This window comes from Melanostigma gelatinosum, assembly GCF_949748355.1.
Source record: "Melanostigma gelatinosum genome assembly, chromosome: 17".
Lineage (NCBI taxonomy): Eukaryota > Metazoa > Chordata > Actinopteri > Perciformes > Zoarcidae > Melanostigma > Melanostigma gelatinosum.
The window spans coordinates 13,025,956-13,045,863 of NC_136650.1; the positions used below are offsets into that span (position 1 = coordinate 13,025,956).

A 19,908-nucleotide genomic window follows, 5' to 3' on the forward strand; every position below is an offset into this window, starting at 1 on the left:
CGACTCTCTGCTCGTCGCAGGTTGACTTTCGAATTTTGAGCCGCGGCTGTTGATTGGTGGGAATTTGAGACAGCGTCACTTCCTTTGAGTGAAACTACCGTGCGCGAGATGGCGCTAATGTATAGAAACAACAATAAAGAATGTACAGTATCTTGCTCAGTTAAAGAGGTGTAACTGACTTGGTATTCATTATTCGTCTGCACATTCTGATCCTTTGAGAATAAACAGTAAACCACCACATAGCACACCAGGTATCTAATTATACTTATTGCCGGTTCAATCAGCATGTTTTCACCTGTTTTCCTGTCTGTCTTTCTGTTTGTCAGTGGGAGGCAAACAAAGCAAAGTGGAGAACACTGACCACTTGGAAAGTGGAGGTCAGCTAAAGTACATTTCTTTCTTTACATTTCATTTATAATAATTCAGATAAGTACTCATCATCGGTCAGGCTCATTCGGCCCAAAGAAATCACTAATGAATTGGGTATTTATAATTGACTGCTGAAGATAGCTCTCTAAAGTGCTCTGCTGTAAGCCTATAAAGCTGATAATTGTGTTAATCTGAGAAGCCCACTGCAATGTTATATTCCTTGAGGTTTTTCAGAAACTCATTTGGCTCTTTCAAAAGTAGATTAAACAGTGGCTCAGAAAGCAAGTAAATTATTAGATAAATGCAAATTGTTGAGCCAGTTTGTCTTATGACACTATGCTCCAGTGTCCAGCCTTCTGTGTTGCTTCATTTTTTTAACATAGGGCATACAGTATACACTTGCCTGAATTTAACTTGCCACAGCTTTCTTAAAGCCACCCTGCTTCCATGCCGAAAGTAGGCTACACATTCCTTCCCTTCTCACGTTTTGTTCAATAAATGTTCTGTAAATATTGGATGACACTGAATACCTCACCATGATCGCATTTACTTTCCCAACTCAACGTCAAACAGGCATGTATTACTTGGCAGAGTAAAGAGGAGAAACTGACACCTGCATGGCAGTGCAGCTAATGTAACATCCATTTGGACCTTCTGTCAGTGAGGATCCAAGAAAGTGTCCATGACGGCCAACTGAATGGCATATTGAGGCTACAGGAGGAGTTTGGTAAAGCTTAGCTGTTGTCAGTGTCACCACCTGAAAGCAAATGACTTCAACAGCGCGCTTCAGCTCTGAAACAGGCCTGTACTTTCAGCAGACATCTTTAGCTGACTTTTCTCACAAATATTTGACACTTTGTTTGCTCTCAGTGGGAACTTACCCTATTGCCTTTGTAAGGCTATGTAGCTGTTAAGTTAACTAAATAAATACAATTGTATTACAGTTGAAAATCCCTAAACTGAAGCTAACATTTTTTTTAGAAACACTTTTAGTATGGTTTAGGGGTCTGAGTAATGACTGACTGTTTTCATTATAACATCACTTCTGTTTTCCTAAAATGTGTGTTATTCTTACAGAAAGCCAATACATTTTACAGCTGTTGCCTTACAGCAAGGCAATAATGAGTGTTGTAATTTGTATGTGAGAGTGTGTTTTGAGAGTCTGTATTAAAAAGAAAGAGCACGAGAAAGAGAAGACAGACGGATAGACAGCCAGAGAGACTCCAGGTTTTAGCTCAGCTTGCTTTAATGGACAAATCCATCACACAGTCATTTTCATGCCACCCCTGACTATTCAAGTGTCAAGATGACTGGAGAGAAACGTGTTATCACAGGTACTGCAAAAGGAGAGAATAACAGATTAAAATTGACAAAGCATTGTGGCAGCCAGAGGAATTAAGGAACATGAGCATCAATACTGATGAATACATTGCCTTTCTTTTAGTGCAACAGAAGCCAGTGCAAGTTTATTTATCGACTGACGTGATGCACTGGTATCATCATTAAGAGAAAGCAAACATCTCTGTCTGGTCACATCTTTAGCTCACCCATCACTGTCCAGACGCCAATGAAAAGATCATCTGCTTCATGAAAAGTATTATCTCTAATCTGTGCACCCGCCTCAGCTGGGGCCAAGAACACACAGCCCTTTTAATGTGTAAAATATGACTGCAGTGCCATACTCACAATTTGTGATCATGAAATCATAACACAGATTGTGTGATCAACCCCAAAATCACCCTTTAAGACAGAAGAAGCTCAGGGAAGATTATGACTTGTTTTATGAATCTTAGATTGATGGAAAACTAAAGAAAAGATAATCCGGTAGCCACCTACATTTTAAGCAATCAGATCAGTGTTAGATCATAGAGTCTGTCTTTCAGAGTGCCCTCTCAAACCCACACTAAAACAAAATGAATCATCTGAATAACTAGTCACTGGATACAGATATAACTGGAACATCCCACAATGCATTTCAGTATTGCAGAGGAACTCTGATATGAACATTTGTCTCTCTGTGGGTGTGGGCAATGTCAGACTGCATTGCAAACCAACTAAACTGAAGCGCCACTCTTTTTACCACCACAGCCCTTTGAAAGCGGCACTGAGCACCAGACACGCAATCAACTCTTTGTGTGGTGCAGCTTGGTCATTATGCTTTACAGCCTGCTCTTGAATACCCTGCTGAGCCATTTGCTCGTGCTTGTGCCACAGCTTCTGCCCATTCATCTTTGTCTGAGCCACTATAGCGCCAGAGAATCACCGCTCAATGGAAGCTTTACAGGTGTTTTGGTGTAGGAGTGCCAACCTGTTTCCCCCATGTCCAGTCTGTTGGCTCCAGCTTGAGTGGTATCAATCTTCTCATCTAACTTAGGCAAGAAAACGAATGCGTGTATTTCCCAAAATATTGAACTATTCTTTTAATTATTCCTTCAACTTTTTATCCTATCTTAAAATGGTAAAATTGTATTTTAACTATATTTCAAGTGATTTCTTATTTGAATGCAGACTTTAAAAAGTACTGGTTTAAGAATGTAGATTACATTTTTATTTTGAGTGTTATATTCTGGTTGAGTTTCATGAAAAAAAAAGAAATTCCAAACCACATTTCTGTTGGTCGTAGTCTCGTTGCACGTATCCATGAACACCTTTGTTTTATTGTGTGCAGAAGTCAAAATGCTGCACCCTCGCACCGAGAGCTTATTATAGTCCTATTTTTATGTGAACTGCCCACATATGTCATGGAAACAATTGCTTTGTACCGTTGTACTCTCTCCAGGTAGAGAATGAAACATTCCCTGAATGCCAAGTCGGGCTTTTGTGTTGCTGACATGTTTATGTGTGCATGTGCGCACCTGCTCGTGCTTGCCACGAATTTGCCAGAGGAGTGAGAGACAGATAGTCTGTGAAGAGAGTAGCCTTGAACGTATTGTGAGATATAACGAAAGAAAGATGACAACAAGTGGAAAGAGAAGGCAGTGAAGGCTGGCGAGAGAATGAGCCAGGGTTAGGCCAGACCAGAGGAGGTCTGGATTCTGACAGCCTGTAGAGAATTGGGAATCCCACACACAGATGTTCACAATCACCCCAGATGATTAATAATAATAATGCTAATGACTGCTGTGACAACTGGAGAGTCATGAGGCTGTGATTGATTGGAAGAGAATTCTCTGAATTGGCCTGTAGAATTATTTACTTTGGAGCTGCTGAGCGAGAAAGAAGCAAAATATATCGAACTAACAAATCCAGTTTGGTGTCAGTTGACTGATGAACGACCAAAACAAGAAGATAGCCTGAGGGGAAAGTTGAAAAAAGACAGCAATCACACAACCTGATGGAGTGGGTTAAGTCTGAAGACTTCGACCTCTGGGAAAAATAATCATCATTCATCATTCAGCATAGAGTCTCATCAGCGATCACACAAATGTGGTCAGTAAAAATAGCTGTCAGTTTTTTCACAAAAGTAAAAAAAAAAAAAAGACAAGACACTGTCCTAAAGCAGTAGTGTACACACACACACACACACACACACACACACACACACACACACACACACACACACACACACACACACACACACACACACACACACACACACACACACACACACACACACACACACACACACACACACACACACACACACCTCTAGGCCTCAACATTAGCTTGCCAAAAATGATACACACATTGATTGAGGCTGCAGTGTTGTGAACATCATCAGACTGACAGATAATAAAGTCAGGCAGAACATTCTTGCCTTGATTTATCACAGAGAACGAGGGAGAAGGGATTCAGAAGCTATACTCTTCAGTAATAAATAGTCTTCAAACTCCTCCGTAGCCAGGTAAAGGCTATGGATGCACTGTTTTCAATTTAGTTTTTTAAGGAAAATACTTGAGTACAAACCAAGAGAGGTTTTTGCGTACTGCTAAGCAGCAAAGGAAGATGAAATTGGCTTTGGTCTGCGCCTGAATGCAGAGAGTTATGGGTATAGGCGGAGGTGATGCGCTTCTACATTTCTAGCAGTGTCTGGCTGAACACCAACGCAAGGAGCTGAAAAGACCAACGTAGATGTTTGTCTTATTTAATGCATCTGTTGGAACAAAGCCGTGTCACCATAAGAACACCAAGTTAAGTTGAAAGGATGTTGCACTTATTTTTGAATAAAATGCATGTTATGGAGCATTGAATTGGTAATAAACAATCTTCTGGGGTCAAACATGAGTATCCACAGCTATTGTTTATTGGAAAATAATAAACCTCTTCACTCAAGCATGCTCGGACTGGCATATATATACCTATATGCATATCTGCACACACAAACACACACAGCTATAGACATCATGGAAGTTCACCATCATGCATCTTTCATATCTATTCTGAATTAAACTTTCCATTTTATTATGGATTTTCTTGATTGTCACATAGATGATCAGCAGCTATAAAAAGTGTTTATTCCTGGAGGAATGAAGCAGTAGTGCAGAAAACATGTTGTAAAGTTTGACTTCTATGATGGCTATATCTGCGCATGCACTCAAACACATTCACACAAATGCTCACATCAGACAATGCTGCTGTTTACGCTGCATTGTACTTCCTCCATTGCAATCTGCTTTGTGGTTTTGGGCCCAGGAAATGATCTTCAGTCCTGGTCCATGACGCCCACAGCATCTGTTGTTAGTAGAGCACTGTCTTATATACCATGTTGTTCATGTCTCAGGTCTGCTTTTAGCTGCAGCTCAGAGCTGATTGAGACGTCGACGGGTTCAGTAGGGGGAAAACACAACCGATGTGTGTGACGAACAGATGGGTCCAGGGGCCGAATGGAGCAGCGCCTGGGGGAGGGGCTGACTCTGAAACAGGGCGGGGCTCAAGTTCGAGGCAGGGCGGAGGGAGAAGGGGGGCAGCATTGCCATGGCAGCAGCAGCGGCAACAGAGAGCTGACGCTGTAGGAGACAGGAGGCCAGAGGATTGGTCAGGTCTTGCTCCTTCCGTAGAGCGAGACGTATCTGATGAGGAAAACCACAGACAAACAAACTGCAATCAAGGGTTTGTTTTTTTCTCTCAAGAGCAAATTAACCAGTTAAGCAGGAAACCAGAGACGGACTATAGGAGATAAAGTCTGAGCAGCTACTTGGCCAATAGAAGTACAAACTCTCCCAGTTACTGCCAAACAATCTTATCTGGAATCGGCTCTGCTGCCTTTTTTCCCCTCTTACAAGGTCATAGGATTACAACATGAGATTTTTCAACCCATATCGCAGACAAGGGAGTGAAGCTTCCTGGAAGAGGGTCAAGAGAGTCAACTCATGTACACAAACACAATAATGAGGGATGACAGTAAATCAAGCAACAGCAGAGTACTCACTGCTTGGAAACTCTGGTGGCGCTGGGTGGGAGTGTAAGGGCTGAACTTAGGCTTGGCCGGTTTACCTGCTGCTCTGTCCTTGTGTCTCCTGCTGCTGATGTGCTGGAGGAGAACAACAGACAAACTCAGGCAGCAGCATCAAATGCAGAGCGTACAGAGAAAGACGGCATCAGTCGCCTTTGTTTGGAAGAGATAATTCAAGGAAGCCTCATCAAAGTTCTTATGATGATTCAGACAGCATGTCGATATTTTGTTGGCGCCGACTTTGAGATTCAAAATATTCATGAGGGGGCGGGTTTGGAAATCTCTTTGGTTTGATTGACACGCACAAACAGATGGCTACGGCCACACAATCAGCAGTGTACCGCTAAATATTCATGAGCACCTGGCCAAAGTTAACTTTTAGACAGTCAGGCCAACACTGAGCATTCATATCACGAACAGAGACGCTAACGTCATATTCAGATGCTCGCTGAAAAAGACAAGGCTTCGTCGCTTTGTGCTCATTATTTTTTCAGGGATCTGTGACGTTATCTCAGCTGCAGTGACAGGTGTGAGATGTTCGCACTGTGATTTGGCAGAAAATATGCACGGTCCTGAATTGCCTGTCTGTAATACATACTGGATGAAGTGACGTTGAATCTGTTGATGCCTTTGAGCGATTCGGCTGCGTGACAGCTGACCTTTTCATACCTTTTTACTCAGAAGAGGAACCGGCCAGTAAGAAGAGTGATGAGCCAGTTTCTCATGTCACCCACCAAGTGTTCACTCTGCTTGAGCAACGTAGCAGCCACGGTTGTTTGTTGTGTCATGCACATTTGCATGGACTTTAAGACACACAAAAAATATTTGTTTGATAACTTCCATCTTATGCTACTTTATATTTCTACTCCACTACATTTCAGTACTTTTTGTACTTCACTCCATTGATCTACACACAGCTGCTACTGTTTGGATTTGACATTGAATGTCATATGATAAGCTTTTAATACACATTGCTAAAAATTAAACCAATCTTTTGGGCTTCTGACCTCTGACAAAAAAGCAGTGTATACTCGGTGCCCCTCTTCCTGTTTTAGATCTGCTCTCCAGAAGTTGTTGGAGTTCTCCCTCTTATCCTCTTTCATGGTTCCATTTGTACAGCCGGTTGTGGCCAAAACAAGACATTTTCAGAAACTGACCTGTTTGAGCTGAGTCTCGGAGTTGACGTGCACATCGCAGATCTCACAGTGGAATGTTTTGTTCTGGAGTCCAGTTGGCGACTCAGACGGCACGACCAACTTGGCTTTGACCCCCGGTCTCGGGAAGGATTTGATGGCTCCATTACCACTCCTAGCCTGCAGCATTGTCTTGTGCTTAGTGCCTGAGCAGATATAAAGCCATGTCAACAGAGCGTCAAACATAGCACCAGCAGGCTAAGCGGGACTACAGCAGCGCATACAGGTCCTCACCACTGTTGTGGGCCTGCAGCTGGGAGGCAGAGTTCACAGCAACCTTGCAGAGGGAGCAGTAGAGCAGACGTAAAGCTTTCTCTTCTTCCGTTTCCTCCTCTGGTGCCAGCTCCATCTCTCCGTCTCTTTGTGTCTCTGTCTCTGGTGTCCTCAGGCTGGGTGACAGGGAGGGGTCAGAGGGAGCGTTCACAGTTTCAGTGGAGCCACTGCTCGATGGCGACGCCTCTGATGTTGGGTGAGGGGCTGAGGGTTCTGAAATGAATGCGGAAAGAAACAGAAAGCTGTTAATAAGACAGTGCAAACAGTGGAAGAAACAAAAATATGATAAGCAAGGAACAGAAAGAGAAAAGAAAGCCAGCAAGAGAGATGGAGACCATGAAGATGAGACACATTTAAATATTTTTCTGCAGATTTCTGAACTCCTACTGCTTATAATAAGAAGAACTGATTTCATGATGTGCACAGAGACAGAGATAAAAACTCACCAAGCTACAGGTGTCTGTGAGCTCTATCAACATCTCTAATCGTACTAATAATCAATGATTTCCCCAAGGACCGGCCTCCCAGCACTTCAATTTAGAGTTTAGAGTCAGAGATGATTTGGCTGTATTATCTTTTGTGAGACTGACTTGTAGAGGTTCCCTGGAGGAGCGTGTGCTGATTTAAGGAATCACTCTTTGCAAATAATCATGATTAGCTCTGCCTTAGCTGACTGGTTGTCTATTTGTTGCCATTGACTCCTGTAATGGTAACACCACACTCCCTACTCATGGAGGCCGACGAGGCTGTTTGTTGAAGTAATCTTCAGAGAGCTCTCCTGCCGTCTCATCCACTTCCCTTAAAACTGGAAATGATCACTCTTCAGACACACTCTCACAGTAGCGATGCAGTACGATTCTTCAATTTCTTTGCTTTTTTAGCTTGCAGCAAAATGTATTATTTTCATTTCATGACACCCACACACATGCAAAAGTAGCACATCAGGACTGGCACACACACACACACACACACAGAGACACACACACAGACATGCTGGAAAGCAGTCAATGCTTTAACATACCTCCACACTTATATTGACACATCTCCAGGCACACGTGTACTCACACACACCCACACACACACTATACAGTGCTCCCCACTGATCATGTTCAAAGCATTATAATGGGCTTCTGATCCCAGGAGACCACTCAAGAGGTCGCTAAATTTAGATTATGAAGAAGGAGCGGAGGGTAATTCTCCACCTTTAAGCTCTTCACTGTGAAACCCAAAGCAGCAGGAGGTTTATCACATCAAAGAATTAAAGGGAAAAGCCGTACATTCATACATCTAACACTGTCATACATTTCATGTCTGCACACACACCCACATACACAGGGGGAAGCATGTGTGCCCGCAGAGACTCACACCTCCTGATGTCGTGCCAGCGCTGGAGGGCTGTGAGCAGGGTGACGGGAGGATTTGCGATGTGGTTTCCCTGGCAACCGGTTCAGAGGTCCTGATCTTTAAATCGGGGGTGTCCATCGCTTTCAGCCTTTGTGTGTGTTTGGTACCAGTGTAGTGGGAAAAAGCATGTGCCTGTTCACACAACACACAACAAGAAGGCATGACGTAATTGCACACAATTATTTAGTTTTGTGAACCTGAAATGTTTTTATACAAAGCAACAACACATGACTTGAATGTGAGCTCCAGCGCAAAGTATTAAAGGCTGATATCCCTTCACATTGATGACAGATGTGTTAATATATAGACTAACACCAGCCAACAAGTTGATCAAAGTGTGTTCTGTAATATAGACATGGGTGTGGTGACTTTGCATTGCATTTTTCTGTAATAAGAAAAGTAAATAGTGCCTACTCTACAAAGGACAAATATTAAGAGGTGTGCACATTTCACACAACTATGAATTGGAGCAGGTCTAACCTCAGGGCAGTCCTCCTAAGCCGTTCAACTGTCATGTAAGGGCGTGTGTGAGAAATGAACCTGAAAGAAAAACAATTCAAAGTGTGTGTGTTTCCCACACCACAGCGCCCACCTCAGAGTTGAACCTCAGTGGAACTGAGCTTCCTCCTCAGCGGCGTTGTTCGCCCGAAGCCTGGGCCAATCAGAGCTTTATGGATGTGATCCATCTGCAAAAAAAGGAGAGGCGTAAAATTAAGGTCACGACCGGTTCAGGGTTGTAAAAGGCCAGACTGAGTATGTAGTGAAAGCGGTCACCTGTAGTGTTAATGGCACGCTGTCTGCAAGCTACTCATGTGCTCCTTTCAAGAAACACAGATTCATAACGTCTCAGGTAATAGGTGGGTGTTGTAAGAAGGAGCTGAATGGGCGAGTATATGTCTGGCATGGCCACAACAGTGTGTGAATGACATACCCTGCACTGAGGCTAAGCTGAGGCTGATGGAGCAAACTATAAACTACATTTTACAGCCACCTTTCAAACCTACAGGGGGTGAGTGCTTCGTGCTGAAAGCCAAGCCTCAGCCAGTCCTTTTCCTGGAAGATTCAGATCCTGCGGATGGTCTTTTAACCAGACAGTTAGACATGAGGGTGGGGTTTAGAAACATTCCTGAAAAGGTGTCATTCACTTTTAAAAGAATGCTTTTCACTATTCAGAGAAGACTGAGTCACCGTTTTAAAATGATGTGCTGTGAAAAATCGAACTGTTGAGAAAATCTGACCTTTCACCCCAAGACTAGGTTTCTTTGAGAGTGCACAAGAAACAGGCAGTAAGCCTCTCTGTGTGTGTGTGTGTGTGTGTGTGTGTGTGTGTGTGTGTGTGTGTGTGTGTGTGTGTGTGTGTGTGTGTGTGTGTGTGTGTGTGTGTGTGTGTGTGTGTGCGCACAACTATATCAGTAACTGACCACACATCACCTCTGAACATTACCTACTGGTTTAATGAGCCCATATACTCAGTGCAATAAAACCCAACAGGCCTTTGTGGAGCATAACAAACTTGTGATGAAATGTAGGGAGCCATATAATCAGCGAGGCATTATGGAAATCTGGCTGGAGGTGACGTAAGAAGGTAGATGTTGTTGTGGGCCAGCCAACCAGTGCTGTAAACCCTGGGGACATTAACTGTAGCCGCTAGAGATTATGCCTGTTTCTTTCTCATGCCAGAGATGAATTATTTGCTCTTCAAACATTAAAAACGTAACAGAATCTGTCTGGAAGTTTGTGTGTGTGTGTGTGTGTGTGCGTGCGTGCGTGCGTGCGTGCGTGCGTGCGTGCGTGCGTGCGTGCGTGCGTGTGTTCATTTTCTTTGATCATCACTAGGCAGCTACAGTGGAATGCTTCTCTGCAGTCACTGGTCTCTTATCTCTCTGTTTCCCTGCAGCTGTCTGTCGATGTAAAACTCAAGCAAACACATAAAAACAAATACAGTTCTGTCGTGTACCATATCAAAAATACAAATCATGATATCATAAAAGTAAAAAAAAAAATTCAGTAACTATAGGCTTCTGTAATAAGCATGGACATATACGGTGAGTGTTGAATGTAGCACATCAATAACAACATGGCCACATTAATGTTAATCATTTACGAGGACGTAGTTTTCTATTTCTCTGATTGAGACTGAACATTTTAACATCAGTAAAAGGCCCTCCCTCCCTCCTCAGCCCCCAAGGCTCCAGTATCACTGTCTGACCTTCCATCACACATTCCCTCACTTCACCCCTCCATCTGTTCTCCTCTGAACTCTCTGCCTCTCTCTCTTTCGTGTCCGTCTGATCAAAGTCACCTTCCTGCCTCCCAGTGGACTCACTCTTACCCTCTACTCCCAATCCACACTCTCGGGTGGACTAACACCTGTAGCAAAGTCATTTCACCCTTCTTCCTCATTGCCTCTTCTTTCTTTCTTCTGTTGTCTGTACACACACACACACACGTCGTATTTCCATCACTTTACATTACATTGACTTGCATTCATTTCCTGGAAACTTACCCTAACCAATTCCAGCCTAATCCTAACCGTAGCCTTCAACCACTTCTTCACCCTAAAATGTAATGATTTACATTACGGAGAAATTCTTCCCAAAAGGAAAGCGAGTCCCCTTAATGTGACTGCGTAAACAGATTCATGTCCCCACAGCATAAGTAATACACACACACTACATCTACCCTCCCGGCTTATTGTGATATTAAAACCAACAGAAGCAGTAAAGTCAGTGGGATGTACGGTAAATAAAGACCTCCACCACTACAGCTTCAGCATTAATCAGTACTTTGTCTCTAAGTTCCTCATACGCTGCAGTGGTTACGTGTCAGACGTGCTCAGCTCAATGGAGTGAGTAAGGCTGAAACATATGGCCCAGTAAAGTAAAGCAGACTTTTACCTGGCGCATAGTCAAGAGCCTCAACATTTATAGTGATGAATGTTCCTGGATTTATATTGTGTACCAGCGTGACTGCTATTTGTGAGCACATGACGTCAAGCAACTCGAGCGGGTTATGATGAATGAGCTGCTGCTTTTGGTTCTTTGTCTTTTAAATGAGTATTTGCTTGGAAACAAAGGCACTTGTTTCCAATTCTGTCAAACTACAAGTCAAACTACAAGCCAAACTAGCCTGTGAAGTCCCAGTTTGGATCCCTGGCAAATTACACCCAACCAATACCGAGCATTGTAAAGGTCAGACAACATTCCTCAAAACTGCAGAGCTGGCGAAATGTTGGAAATGCAATACAATGAGAGAAATGAGTCATAGATAGGTGAGAGGGGATGTGACTCAGCAGGGAGAGGGTCTTGTGATATTTCAGAAGACATCTTTTGACCTGTGGTAAATTATAAGTGAGACAGCTTTTTTCTGAACCAATAGGAAACATCCATTACGAGGCAGTCAACAGAAAAAGGAAACTTGTTTTGAAATTTGATGAAAAATTGTAATATTTTGATAGAGATTTGATCAAGAGTGCATGAGAGGGTGTGATATGGGGAAGACGACAGCAGGAGACAAAGTGGAAAATGCTAGAAAAGAGAGCTGAATTGAAGAGGGTGATGGAGCAAGAGCAACACAGTAAAGTGCACAGGGTGGACGAGAAGGCTTGAGAGGAGAGAGAGGTGAAATAGGGGGGAGGGGGCCAATACCTCCTCAGGTGGCAGAATGGCTTTTCAACAAAGACAGAGATGCTACACTCCCACACAGAGCAGATTTAGAACACTGAACACTAACAGTGCAGCAGACACACACACACACACACTCCTCTCTTTCTTTTAAATGCTCAAATTATCACTCTACATCTCTCCCTCTTAACAGCGGAGAGAAAATCCCGGTTTAAAGACAAGACCAAAGTTAAGAGAAGGGAGGAATTGTGCTTCAGAGTGGGTATTTGGCCAGACTCAGTGATGGGATCATGAGTCATCTCAAGTTTAGGTTTTCTAAAAGGTTTGGTATTCGCCAAAGTGTGAGGACAAAAAACACATCATGTTTTCTTGGCTTCGTGTGCCCGGAACAAATAAAGGTGTTAGAAAAGTGCTTTGTGTTAAAATACAAATAAATACGAAGCAGCTATGGAGTCAAGCCACATTACTTTTACTGCATTGATTTAGGCCAGAAAAAATGACTTCATACATCGTGAAGCCAGGAGGATATGGAAGCATACAGTACGATCCCCCTGTGATCCAGAAATCAACCCTGCCTGACACATCAACTCTCTTCTGGGCTTGGACTTGGCCAGCTTTGTTTCTCTCCACCTTCACAAGCACCGGGACAGACAGCTCTAAGAAAAGCTGTGTGAGGAATATCAAGGAATCCGCTCCACCCTCCAGCTGGTGTGGAAAATGTCACAGCTGTCTGCATCAGAGGTGATATATTTGGAAAGGGTGTATAGGCTGCTCGCTCGTGCATCTGTGTATTGAAAAATAAACGAAGAATTGAAGAATAAAAGATCGTGGTTGCTGCGACAGCTACGGTGACTGAAAGTACTCACGTCGGTGAATCCAGGAAGCAGATGGAAGGGGACGAGGGGACGAGGGTCTGGGGAGGGATGGGTCCTCCCCAGCGTGGGGCGGGCCAGCAGAGCGCTGTGACACATTACCTAGAGAGGCGACAGGTAGATAAACATATGGAGAAATGACTCACTAGAGATGAGGTGATTCTCTTTAGAAATAAGAATATGGTGATGATGAGAGTCTGACTGTTTAAGATTTTCCCAACACTGTTGTGATACGTTTCCTTCAGATTTTTTCTCCCTTATTTTCATTGCAACTTTACTAATACCCAAGGCTCATTTGTATTAATATTGTTAAATGCCAATGTTGATTAATGTGCTTTCTTACCCATGAACATAAAATGAAATGAACAAAATATAGGGTCATACATATAATAAAACATTATTTTGCCTATTGCCACTCTGACTGTGCCTCTGTCTTATTTAAGTTGGACTCATCCTTATTGGCAGTTGTTAAAATAAGATGCACTCAGATCAAATATCACTTTGTTTTATGTTTTATGTTGATTTGAAACACCTACTCACCTACAGTGAAGTAAAATGTGGAACTCAGGTGGCAGGTAAGGTCTACAAACATTGACTAAACACTGTAAAAAAAAAAAAAAAGCACAGTTCTGAGGGAGTTGTACATGATCGCGTCTTATTCGTGATCTCTACTTCACTGCATTTGAGAGTACAATGGTCTTTGCAGATTAAGATTTATTTTATAAAATGTGTACAAGTTTGGTTTGTCTGTATGTGTGTACATGTTAATATGATAAAAAATATATATTTCACACACAAAACATGAAATGTGATTGTTATAGATTATGTAAGTGTCTGCGAACACATGAATCCACCAGTATAATTAAACACATAACTCTCTGATTCATGTTCTGCCAGCTTCCTTCAGGATGTTCAGACTGTCAGGTCAACTCATGTGGCCAAATGTGTTCTTACACACTTCTGGTTCAATGAGACCATGACTAAAAGTGTGTGCCGCTGTGTCCTGGTTATGGAAGCTTGTTTTGTAGTTTAGCAATTCCTGTCTGAGCTTGATTACAGTTCAATTTAAGACGTGTGTACTCATCATAATCAAGACCACAGCACACCCATCCGCTCTGCCATTCGTCTGGTTGCCTGAAAAGCTTGTAATAAAGTATGTGTGCACGCACGTCACGTTGTAGGCCTACTCGTATTGACATTGAGGAGGCTATTGGCTTCAGCATGTGCGTGGGAAGGTGAATTTGGTAAGGAGGGGCTTATGCACGCGCATATTACAGAAATTTGCGATGAAATACTAATAGAGCCAACAGCATATAAACATCTGATCCATACGTGTTATTAATAACAGAAGACGTATTGTTGTCAGGGACCTTCACAGTCTTACATAAATACTGCCAAGAGGTTTTGAGTCTTATCTACTTTCAATTGATATGTGGATCATTGTGATGACTAATACATCGCGCGCGCTGTTACGCACAGAAAACACGATGACCGCGGATCCTCATGTCCAGAAGAGTGAATTAATCTTAAAAAAATGTAATAATTCAGGTACATTTGACTATTGTTCGTGCATAAGGAATTTCTCACAATCCAGAAACGATTTATTAGAATTTTTTTTTTTTACCTTTTTTGTTTGTGAACGAGACTCACAACGTGCTGCGGAGGGACCGCGAGCAACATGGTGACGTTTGGCATGACACCCGCTCCACCCACCCCTCTCCTCCCGAATTAAACAATTACATTATTTTCATCAGAGATTTCATTTAAAGTGTAAAACAGAATTTCCACTCTTTCACTTTGGCCAGATGGAAGGCTGCAGCTGCCCCCCCCCCCTCTTCGCACTTTAATGTGCTTTTGGATACTTTAAAGAATTTATGATACAAGCGACACGTGGACGAGGCGGCACCTACACACGCGCGCGCGCGCGCACGCACACACTTAGAATGTTTCGATACTTTAAAAAAGCGATTTGTCATCATTAAATATAATGCCACAACTTGCATGTAATAATCTAAAGCAATAATAATTAGTTTTACTGTGTCCAGTGATTTGTCATAGTTTATGATCCTGTAATAATTGTATATATTGCAAGGCAATCAGTAGCTACAGTATGGGCATTCAGAGCCAAGCACAATAAAAATGCTCGAAACCAAAACAAGCTCAATTGTAAGAGATGTGTTGAACAGGCTGCCTATCGCAGCCTCTATTTCACTGTGACTGACTTGCAGCTCACATCCATCTCAACATAGCAACAAGTGACTCCGCTGCGTTTGTAACAACAAAAGACTTTTGAGATTAAAACGCATCGTTTACGTACCAAAATACATGGCAGCTCCAAGTGAAATCCGTTTGCTCAGTGTAAGATGAAGGTGTTTTTCATCTCCATGCAGAGATAAAGCTTTGCGTCTTCTCCTCCACAGCCTGTCTTCCCTCTCTCTCCTGCAGCACCAATGCTGCTCCTTCCCATCTGGATTCCCTCCTCCTGACTACCCGCCCCTCCTCCTCTTCCTCAGCCTCATCTCTTCACGATTTGGGTTCAAGTCTGCTCCACATCTCACATCAAAAATCTGTTTTTAACTCCGTAAACAGAAGGAAATGACCTTAATGAGTGTACAGTACCACCCTGGAGTATTGCAAACCCTCAAACGCCAACAGAGCAAGAGGCACATTTGGGTTTGATACAGTGTATAACTCAATATAACACCACAAATCAGAGAGAGGGTTTCTCATCTTTAACAAAGAAACTTCAGGCAGTTTTTTTTCAGGCAATATCAAAAACAAACCTTCATGCTTGAAAGAATGAGGGGAAATCCTTCTCGTCCTGGCCACAGGGCGACTCCCCTCCGGGGCGGGTGAGAGTGGAAGGAGCCTCGTGTTCTTCTTCTGTAAATGCCTTCCCATCCTCGCTTTCCTCTCGGGCCCGTGGTATTTTTAGATGCATCCCAGAGCTTTCACTGGGAGGAAACTACACACAACACATACCAACACAGTCCAGCTAAAACATCACAGGCTGTCACGCTTCTATCCAGGCTTTTGCATGCACTCACTCACACTGCATGCAAGGAATATAGAATGTTCATATCAGTCTTTATGTGTTGCGCAAACACACACACAAACACATCCGTAGAGTTTAGATGTACTGTATCTCTTGGCAGAGACCCCCCCCGTGTCAAGAAAGTGAACAGCAACATGTGTTTTCCCACAATCTGCAACTCCAGGGAGATTTAGCTCTGGAAGGCCGTCAATTCAACAACTGTTCTGAAAATGCACGCACACACACAACTGGTTGAACTGAGAAACATTTGAATTAGAGATGCGCATAAATCGGGCACATATTTCTGATTAGACAGTGCAGCCCTCATAAGGACACCATAATAAGATAAACCCTAAAGTGACATAAAATATGAATAAATATATCGGAAAGGTCCCATCCATCTTCATGCTCCTGGCTGAGCCATGTCATCTGGACAGTACCTCCATCCACGAGCCACATGGAACAAAAGCTGAGGAGTAAAATGCACACATGGAAATATACTCATAAACTCACTTTAACAGCCCTTTTGTCACTCACTGTATTGCCAGACGTTGTGTGTTCCTCTGAGAATGAGCAGAACACATATTAGGGGCTGGGTGGTATTATAGCCTTTCTCCCCCCTCCCTTGGAAGGAGAAGCTGAAAAGTTCCTCTCAGAGGCACATTTGGAAGCTCAGGGTTGTCTGGTTTAGCCAGGTGTCTGCGGGTACAAATGTTGGACTGGTCAGAAATTTCTGGGTCAGTGGAATTTGTGGTCAGTGCAGCTTTGTGAAACCACGCAAAAGTCAAATGTTGTGACTGTGGATAAATGACTTCATTTCGCAAATGTGACTGAAGAGGTTGCCATTCACGGACTAACACGTGATCTGCCTCCTACTCTCCAGATGTCACTCGAATGTACGCTCAGCAGAAAGCTCACCTGTGACACCAGAGGTAATATGTTAATGACAATCTAATTTACACCGTTTCTGGGCTCGGGTTTCAGCTGAAAGCAGCACTCAAATAATAGTTCACTGCATCAGTTTACACCTGCAGCCGTTTAGCACCACAGACTCTCAGCCAACCGCAGAGGCTGTCATGACAACTGAGGTATGTGATATTATGGCAAGTGAACCGGTGCCGAGGTCTCGTTTGTCGCTGGCAACCCGTTTAATTGCACGCCGGACAGGAATCTCGTGACCCCATCAGCTGGGCCTTGAATACGGGCGGCCAAGCGCAACAGAAATTAAGAAGAGACATTTTAAAGACATGGCTATATATGGGGAAGAGGCGACACAGACACAAGAGAGCACACAAATGTACACAGTAAGTTATGGAAACTGTTTTTAATGTCATAACAAGCTTCAAGTTGGAGCGAATAACACACGTAACATTTTCTCTGCAATCACCTTCAGGCCACAATTCACATCTCAGCTCTCTCTCTACTGCACATTTGTAAGGAGTAAAGAGTCTGAATATACAGACACCCATCAGCTCACCTCTCCCTTTGATTGGTCGCCATAACAACATCACCATGGTAATCGGCGTGCATTGACTGTGATTCTATTTATGTGATGTCAGATGACATTCGTGTTTGTGTGCACATGTGGAGGTGTGCACGCACATACAGACACAAATATATATACATGCACACATGGCACATCAGCCAGTGTGACACAATGGTAACGAACCAGAAATCGAACCAGAAATCTCGGAGAAATAGACAGCAGGAAAACAGCTCTGTAAGGACAGTTAAAAATAAGTAGAAAAAAAGTTTTAAAAAGTCAGGAGTCTGGGAAACGAGGAATCGGAGCGGGGAAGAGAAATAGCAAGGCAACCGAAATAATGTATGGGAAGTATGGGTTTTAAAAAGATCCATGTTCCTCAGGTGAAAGGTCATAAGAACACAAAGGTCACATTAATACCCACACAGATGTGATATTGCAGCAGTACATTCTAGGGGGACAAGATTCCCCACGAAGTGCTGGAGGAGGTGTCGTAAAAGGGAGACAGAAAGCTCCATGTTGGGGTCAGAGTTGCCAAACCACTCATCACTTTAGCATATACGAGTCTTGGTTTCAAAGACTTTTTTTTTACAAGCTACACATGTCAAGTAGCATGTGGGTAATAGCCACCACATGCATGTGTTCAATCTAAGTCTTTCTGACTACTTTAGAACAAGGTCAGAAAGTGGTCTACACACAGATCCAGGGGCAATTTGCGAGATTCTGTAAAGTGGTAGCTTACAAAGAACAAAGAAGAGCTTGTCATTCTTTTTAATTTCATTACTTTTGCAAAGATAACCCTTACCTTCAGGCTCTGGACGAAAGGAGATTTACAGATATCGTGACATTTCAACCCGTGCAGTCTGCTCGGCCTGCATGGATTATTACACCAGATGCTTCAACTCAGCCCATAAAAACACCCTCCTTCACAGGAGATAATTAAACATTCGCCGGCCGGTGCAGAGCCTTCCCTATCATGGTTACAGGGGAGAAACTTAATAAAAGAATTTGTGGTCATTTCATTTTCGCAAAATGATCCTCAGGCAGAAAAGCCTTACACACACAAACACACAAACACACCACATTGAAAGCTCCCTTATGCACATGTGTGAGTCAGAGATAGCGCACGATCTGTCCAAAATGTCATTAACTTAACTACCACTGCTGTAGATTTATATTCTCTCAGTCGTGCCATATGAGACTGTCCAATTACACCCATAATCTGTACAACATACAACCATTGAATAAATGTTTTGGGCACGCTGATTCGCTTGTCAAGAGGGCATCAGAGATTGCTACCATGGCGACAACACTGCTGCGCCGCATTTAATGAAATGAACAGTTGGATTAGACGGCGGTACGAGTCGTGCTGGAGTTAATGAGAATAGAATGTATACTATTCTTTATCCCTTTAAGGAGGAAATGTGTCTCTGCATTTGACCCATCCCTGTATATAGGGAGCAGTGTATTGCTCAGGTACACTTCAGTGACACGTCCCAGACGACCTCTTAACCCAGTGCGCCACGGTCACCATAAGGAAATGAGTGAGCGAACAAATGCACTGCACAAAACAGTGCTGATGCTGTAAATGCAGCAGCAGCAGCAGCAGCACTGACATCTACAGGCTGATGAGACAAACCTGCAACGCACTCGATAAGTGTTCAGTTGTTTTTCAATGATAATATGAAGCAATGTCTATGAGCAACCCCCAACAGGCCCATGTCTGCAACTACAACCGACAGATTTTTTATCCAGTGGTGGAAAGCAATTTTGTAAATTTAGTCAAGCAATGTACAATTTCGAGGTGCTAATACACTACCTTATATTTATACTCAAGTACAAGTCAGTACTCCGCAACATTTATTTGACATCTCTAGTCGCTGTTCCAGATTTTAGACACACATATTATGCATTTTTAGAGATTGAACTACCCAACAGCATATAAATTAGTTAAAGTTTGCTTCATCTCATCAGCCTCAACATTAAACACTGCTTACATGTTAATACATCAATAATAACATCCCTGTAATATATATAATAGTCTTATCAGACTATATATCAGACGAGATATTTTGTTGATTAAACTGCACTTTTACTCAAGTAACTTACTGATAACCGTGTTGTTTTACATTGGGGATATCACTACTTCTTCCACCACTCTTCATCTCAGATCAGCCCTCTCTCCTGTTCCCTCCTCTAGTTCAGATAACGTGTCTAATGCAGATACTGAAGTCATGACTTTGTGTGGTAATTACACAGATAGAA

The 19,908-nt window shown here is 42.9% G+C and overlaps 1 pseudogene across 1 annotated transcript; it reads right to left on the reverse strand.

The window, feature by feature from the left end:
• Positions 1-4,634: 4,634 nt before the first annotated feature.
• On the reverse strand, positions 4,635-15,962 carry LOC306791462 (zinc finger protein 385D-like; annotated as a pseudogene). The gene is made up of 8 exons (XR_013773196.1): positions 15,910-15,962; positions 13,121-13,228; positions 9,224-9,317; positions 8,595-8,763; positions 7,189-7,440; positions 6,919-7,100; positions 5,738-5,839; positions 4,635-5,378 (listed from the first exon to the last, which is right to left on the reverse strand). The product of XR_013773196.1 is annotated as a zinc finger protein 385D-like (transcript).
• Between the last annotated feature and the right edge of the window lie 3,946 nt (positions 15,963-19,908).